Genomic DNA, 8117 nt, shown 5'->3' on the forward strand with positions numbered 1-8117 from the left:
ACACACACACACACACACACACACACACATATATATATATATATATATACATATATATATATATAGATATATATATATATATACATATATACGACGGGCTTCTTTCAGTTTCTATCTACCAAATCCACTCACAAGGCTTTGGTCGGCCCAAGGCTATAGTAGGAAACACTTGCCCAAGGTGCCACGCAGTGGGACTGAACCTGGAACCATATGGTTGGTAAGCAAGCTACTTACCACACAGCCACTCCTACATACATATATATATATATATATTATATATAAGATAGAAATATTATTAGTTCTACATCTCTCAAAGAGAGACATTCAGTAACAGTTCTTTAAAACAAAGGCTTTTTGCCAACATAATGTGGCTGTCCTGAAAAGGATGATGTTTTTGTTGTTTTAGCCCCAAGAAACATTGTTTCTAGTGGGCTATATGACACAGTATCTGTGTCCTTATATTTTCAAACAGGGAGCTCAGCAACTCCCATCTGGTGCAAAACAATATCTGTGGACTAGCATCTGGGATATTGCTCTTTATCAATACAGAGTAACTGCTTTGGCCAGATGGCGTTGCTGAATTCCCCGTTCAAACATATAGTTTTCAAAGTGACACACAGTCACTGATCAGAAAATAGAAATATTGTTATTTCTAAATCTCTCGAAGAGAAACATTCAGTAACTGTTCATTAAGACATATATATACTCTTTTATTTTTGTTTTACTGCATATATATAAAGGTTAGATTTGTTAAAATATGTTTGTGACATATTTTAACCTCTAAAGATAAAGACACTACAGTTACTTTGGAGAAAAAAATTCTCTCTTTTCCTTTAAGAGAGAACCTTTGCCAGTACCCACTGACTGGCTCTCGTGCCAGAGGCATGTAAAAAGCAACAACCAAACGTGATCGATGCCAGTAACCCCTGACTGGCCCTTGTGCTAGTGGGACATAAAAATGCACTATACAAATGTGATCGATGCCAGGCCCACCTGACTGGCTCCTATGCTGGTGGCACATAAAAAGCACCCACTACACTTTCAGAGTGGTTAGCGTTAGGCAAGGCATCCAGCTGTAGAAACATTGCCAGGTCAGATTGGAGCCTGGTGCAGCCACTAGCTCTCCAGACCTCAGTCGAACCGTCCAACCCATGCCAGCATGGAGAAAGAACATTAAATGATGATGATGATGATATATATATATAGAGAGAGAGAGAGAAATTCCAAACATTTCTTAACATACGAACACCTCGGTGACCATATTCCCTTCTCTCGCCTACCCATTGAAATACATATAAATTTACTTCCTGTTTCTCTAAGAACAGACATAAACGTCCTGTTGACAAAGAGTCCAGGACTCTAACTAAAGAGTATAAAACCCACAGAATTGTCTTCCCTTACACACACTTCCTGTTTTGACACCACACTTCCTACTTAACACAAACTTTTAGCCCCATTTTGTAAACACAACTTTTAATTCCATGCATCCTAATCTTTCTAACAATTATCTACATGGATTACAATTGAACCTTAAAAGCTCAAAGACAATATAATGTATTGGTATATTTATTTTTATATATATTATTTTTTTTATATATTATTTTTTATTTTTTTGCAAAAAACATTTTCATTCTCCCTCTTCTTGAAAATTTGCCATGCAATGAAAGCAAGTTAGAAATCCTTTTGAAATCCTTTGTAATCCTCCTTATACACATCTATATTAAAATATGCTTTCAGTTTAGCATTCTGCCTTATTATTATTTTTTATTTTCCTATTATTTCTCCACATGCGGCTAACACAACCCTACTATTTACTGACTTATATATATATATATATATATATATATATATATATATATGTTAAAGTGGAAATAAACCAGAAATCACTTGGTAGATTCGTCAGCTTCTTGAACACATAGCCATACTCTTAAAATCCGCAGAAGTTTCAGTAAGTCGTTGATAAGGAAGCTGTTTATAAATAAATCTTGTTAAAGATACCTTTTTAGTATGTACATGTACATTGAGTATATCATACTATTGAAGTCACCATCTTTTGTGATGATATCTTTCTCTAAAAACCACATAAGCAAATGATATAGAACTGATACAGGGTACACTAAATAAATACCAGCACCTGAAATTATACCCACCAATTTTAAATGAAGAATGATACTTTTGGACATTGTAGTTCCCATAATTCAAGAGACATGATGGTTATGGATGGACACCTTTGATCAGAGACTTGATTTATCAGAGCTAACAATAGCATAGACATGGATGTGTGGTAATAAGTTTGCTTTCCAATCACAAGGCTTTGTGTTCAATCCCACGGCACGGCTTCTTGGGCAAATATCTTTTATTGTAGCCCCAGGCCAATCACATCCTTTTTGAATGGATATAGTAGAAAGAAAGTGACAGAAGCCCAAGCTGCATGGCTCAGTGGTTAGATGATCAGGCTCACAATCATGCAGTAGTGAGTTCAATTTCCAGATTGGGCTGCGTGTTGTGTTCTTGAGCAAGACACTTTATTTCACATTGCTCCAGTTCACTTAGCTGTAGAAATGAGTTGTGATGTCACTGGTGCAAAGCTGTATCGGCCTCTGCTTTTCTCTTAGATAACATTGGTGTCATGGAGAGGAGAGGGTGGTACGCATGGGAAACTACTGGACTTCCATAAACAATCTTGCCCAGACATGTGCATCAGAAAGTAACTTTCTAGGTGCAATCCCATGGTCATTCATGACCAAAGGAAGGGCATTCAGCCATACAAACCATGCCAAAACAGATATGGTGCCCAGACAGCTCTCCAGCTGGCTAGCTCCTGTCAAATCATCCAACCCATTGTATTTATACTAACAATTCCAGCACACGCCCAAATTCCTTCTCCTGAACTTTAGGAAGGTCCTTATGATGCATGTGATATGATGACTGGTATTTGATACCAAAGATTCTCTCCTTGGCTCATGATATCTGGTCATGATGAAATTTTTGACCATTATTATCTATTACTAATAGAAACATCATTCTCCAACAGAATCAAACATCTAAAAAAAAATATTCACACGCTAAAATGAATATGGGAAAAATACCTTATTTATAGTCCTGGATGAATTTGTTTCTGGACAATCTTTCTAGAACCTCAATCTTCAGCAGACTTTCGAAACAACGTAGGAACAGTCAATTACAACTATATACACAAGTGGTCTCAAACAAACCAACAACAACAAGCAGTATGTGGTTGTAAATAAATTGTTTCTGATAAGCAGGGAACTGTTTTCAGTAAAAAAAAATCAGTTTCCCAAAGATTTTGATGCCTCAAGAGAACTCAGTTATGTTTTAAATGAAATGAAAATATACAGGAACATATGTAGTATTTAAAACAAATATTGATGGATTAAATAAGCTCTTCTGTTTTGGGCTACACTTGAGACAGCTCATGCACTCTCTCTAACACACTTCTTAATTTCTCAATCTTTTTCATCAGTTTAGAAATAGAACCAGTATTTCACTTGATTGCTTTATATCTATTCCTCCTCGCTATTACATTTTTTTCAAATTTTTCCTACTTCTATTTCTGACATCCCAGTTATATATTAATCCCTTTGACTTACACCCAGCTATAAGCCAACAATGGAGCTTCTATGTAATCACTTAGCCTGCCAGAAATGGCAACCAAATCCCCTTCCTACCATTTTAATAAAAAAATAAGACTCACTGGATAATGTGGTCTTAGAAAACCAAGTGCCTGAAATAAAGATGTACACAATGATCACAGCTGGACAGCTTTTGGTCATAGGTCTGCTGGATCAGGGATAATTAAGGACTGACAATAACAACAATGAAAGTAGCCAAATGGATAACACACTATCCCTGAGCTATTTATCTTCACACACAACACATCCTTTACAATAAAAACACTTAATAATTCTGACTGATTTATCCAAATTGTGGTGTAACCTTCCAAGCTAAACAGACTGCCAACATCACCTGAGGAAATTATCCACTACATTAATTGAAAGATGTTAATGTAACAATAAATAGGAATTGAAGCTTTTCACATTAGTAAATAAAGGGAAAAATAGATGTAGTTATCAACATTTTGACACTGTTCATAATTATGCCTTGTTAATATTTGGAATAGAACATTCGTTTACTTGCAAGTAATAACAAACTCATTGTGACATCCATATAAATACATAGCACAATGAAAAAAATGGACAGGATGTGACAGTTAACTCTGCATTAAAAAAAATTCTTTAATAGGATGAATGCTTCTAGTTGCTAATTTGTGATTTAAAATTTTTTAAAAAGATAGTTTCTTCACTGTGCATAATTCTGCTATTTTTTTTTATCAAAAGCTTTAATGGAATAATGATCAGTTTCCATTCTAACAGATTTCTAGATACCTTTCCATTGATGGCAGTTATATTTATGGTTTTAGATATGTTTTTTTTTTTTTTTGATGGGGGGAGCCATAAATGTACCTTAAATTAGTAACTAGCTAATATCTAACCCAATAATTCTAATGACATTAAAATCCTGCTGTACTATAGCTTATAACCAAATAAAACTTCCAATTAGGTTCAGCTAAATATAAGACCATAAAAAAAAATCTGAACAGAAAATGAAGCAATGAAAGAAACAACAAAAAAAGTGCCAAGATGACACCAGCAAACCAAATGATAATACAATCAATGTAATTAAGAACATGTAGCAAGAATCGAAACCAAATCAATGAAATGCCAAATTAAAACCATGGTTTAACAACAGCTTTGCATGTGATCTGCTGAGATATACATTATGTGATGTATATTTCTATAAGCCTGTAAAATGTCCCATTACAAGACATAAATATACATGTGTTTAGTGCCAAACTTGCAGAGCATCAAAGATGAGCAGGGTAAAATGCCTCTCCACTCTCACCCAGCCATATTGAGTATAGACTGGCCAATTCATTTTCACGTTTCATTGTTGTAGTGGATATGCGACTACAATTCACTGACATGAATCCATTGTGTATATTTTCTCCTGTCCTGGCTTCTTGATTAAATATTTGTAAGAGGTACATAATATTCTTCGAGTGGGTAAACTTTGTCATTGCAAGTTCTAATTCATGACTAACATGAAAATTATTGTTTCAGTAAAATAAATTCTGTTAATTGTTCACAGGTGTTGTGCATTCATTATATGCAGTATGATTTCAACTCAACTACAAACATTTATCTTTCACTCTTTGTTTATCATGACCCTAATCCACTATGCTCCATAATAAACACTGAAGACAAAAAGAGAAAGAGAACAAGTGTATATATATATATATATATATATTGATAAAAAAGTGTAGGTGGCATACGAGTGGGTATATATATTTATAAAAAAGAAGTTTGAAAACGCCAATATATAAAAAATGAATTTTAATTTAAAATTTTGTCAGAGATATTTTTAGCATGTTTCGGTTCTTGTAAAAACGAACCTTATCAAAAATACATAATTAAAAAAATGAAATTAAATGAAGAGTTCATAATTGTTCCTTACTGGTGTCAATAGTCCACGTGGGGGCATTTTTTGTTGGTTGTAGCAGTAGTAGTGACCGTGTTGGTAATGGTAAATGCCAGTGACCTCTGTCCATGTCAGTAGCAGTAATTAATTGGTTGTAGTGGTAGGGGTGGAAGCAGCACAAGCGGCAGCAGTAGTAGTGACCGTAATAACAGTAGTAGCAGTAGTTAATTGGTTGTAGTGGTAGGGGTGGAAGCAGCACAAGCAGCAGCAGTGGTAGCTTCATTTGATTTCATTTTTTTAAATATGTATTTTTGATAAGGTTCGTTTTTACAAGAACCGAAACATGTTAAAAATATCTCTGACAAAATTTTAAATTAAATTTCATTTTTATATATTGGGGTCTTCAAACTTTTTTAGAAATATATATATATATATATATATATAAGTTATAGAATAAAAACGTTGGGTTAACGACTCAACATATCACACCCCTCAAAGAACATATATAAGATATACAACATAATCCGTCAAACATAAGGAATAGGAAGATATAATGTAAGAAAAATAACGTAAGAAGAAATAATAAATAAAAGAATTAGAAATATGTAAGAAGTAAGATGCAAGAAATAGAACATATAGTATAACATTTTTACACAAATATATTATACTAACCGATAACATACAAATGAAAAACATTGAGTTAAAGGTATAACACAATACACATATATATCACTTCATAGAAGTTAAAATTAATACAATTAAAAACTTCAAATATATAATATAATATAGGTCGATATAAAAAATAAAATAAAGAAATGAGGTACCATAAAGTAGTCCATCGGTTAAAAATCAAGGACAGAAATGATTTAACATCACTTAGAGTTAAAACACAAAGTTCTACATCTCCCTCGAGCACATTTACAACTTAAAACCAGTAGACACCAATAGGCAAGTCTGCACCAGTTAGGCATATACAAGAGTGAATAACAGGCACCCAGCAGGTATCAGCAAGTAAAACATGTAAAATTTAATTCCACTCACCATGTCCAAAAGTTCACAACACATGGGTTAAAAATACAAATACAGCACCCAGCAGGTATCAGTCAGTAAAATCAATTTCACGAAACCACGTACAACACCTATGGCCGTTTCGGGGGTACACCACTCTATTCCAAACACAATAGAGGGCAAACTGGTGATGACTCCCCTCGTCAGGGTAAACTTATATACAAATGTAACGACATGCGATTTCTTTATTAAAAAGAAAAATAATTTTTATATAAGAGTAAATTTATATAGTCAATATGGACCAGCCTTAGACAAGCCTATGCAAATAATGGAAAGATTTTTTAAAAAATTGAAAGATTTTTTTAAAAAAGTGCTATTTTAGAATAGCCAAACAGGCTGCAGTATCAAAACCAATCTTCGAGGTTTCAAATCACCCTAACGCAAACTATTACACTTGTTATTATCTATTGTTTTTATATTTATTTTTATTTCTACACAGTTTCAAGAAGGTGGAGGAAAACTTATGTTTGCAGAAGGGGATTACTTCGGTGAACTTATTTAAAGTTTTTGGTCCAAAAGACCTGAGTATCGCAAGGGATTCCCTAATACATAAGGAACATTTACTAATATTTGCCTTAAAGTAGGGGACTCTTGATATAATAGACCATTCAAGAGAGTACTTTATATTCTTCTTCTTGAGGTCATGCAAATAAGAGGCAAGTGTGGTAGAGCTACAGTATTTTTCAATTGAAAACAAATTCATATGCACTCTATATCTAGCCTTCGGGCTGACCAAAGCCTTGTGAATGGATTTGGTAGACTGAAACTGAAAAAAGCCCATCACACACACACACACACACACACACACACACACACACACACATATATATATATATATATATATATATATAGGCTATATTAAATCTCTGAGCGAGATGTAAACAGTAGCAATAAGGAATCATAACATATAATTGCCAACCAAGTGCTATTGGTGTTTATAGCCACAGGCACACATTCTGCTATTGGTGTTTATAGCCACAGGCACACATTCTGCATCCGATGGCAAATACTAATCGGACATAGAATGTGTGTCATTAGCCAGCTGGAGCTGTCTTCCTGGGGCTATAAACGCCAGTAGCACTGTCCCATATTGGACGCCATACTTGGTTGGCAATTATATATATATATATATATAGACATAATTAAGGGATCAGCAACTGTTCATGTTTATAAATTTAAAAGAACTTTAAATAAGTTCTTTACCGATAATGTTTTTTTACATACTGAACTACTTGATAAAAATTATTAATTATTAATTTATTAATAAATTAATAATCTTTTACCCTATATTTGTATATATATATATATATCATCATCATCATCATCATCGTTTAACGTCCGCTTTCCATGCTAGCATGGGTTGGACGATTTGACTGAGGACTGGTGAAACCGGATGGCAACACCAGGCTCCAGTCTGATTTGGCAGAGTTTCTACAGCTGGATGCCCTTCCTAACGCCAACCACTCAGAGAGTGTAGTGGGTGCTTTTACGTGTCACCCGCACGAAAACGGCCACGCTCGAAATGGTGTCTTTTATGTGCCACCCGCACA

General features: G+C 34.2%; 1 long non-coding RNA gene across 2 annotated transcripts in view; it reads right to left on the reverse strand.

Annotated features, from left to right (window-relative positions):
- Positions 1-8117, reverse strand: part of LOC128247302 (uncharacterized) — a 138271-nt gene that overhangs the window by 115210 nt on the left and 14944 nt on the right. Inside the window, exon 1 of one of the 2 annotated variants that reach the window (XR_008263674.1) lies at positions 6541-6629. The exons of the other annotated variant lie outside the window; for it this stretch is intronic. This is a non-coding gene — a long non-coding RNA (uncharacterized LOC128247302). Of the gene's footprint in view, positions 1-6540; positions 6630-8117 lie in introns of those variants that run through there. 2 annotated transcript variants of the gene reach the window in all.

The sequence above is a fragment of the Octopus bimaculoides genome, chromosome 3, assembly GCF_001194135.2.
Source record: "Octopus bimaculoides isolate UCB-OBI-ISO-001 chromosome 3, ASM119413v2, whole genome shotgun sequence".
Lineage (NCBI taxonomy): Eukaryota > Metazoa > Mollusca > Cephalopoda > Octopoda > Octopodidae > Octopus > Octopus bimaculoides.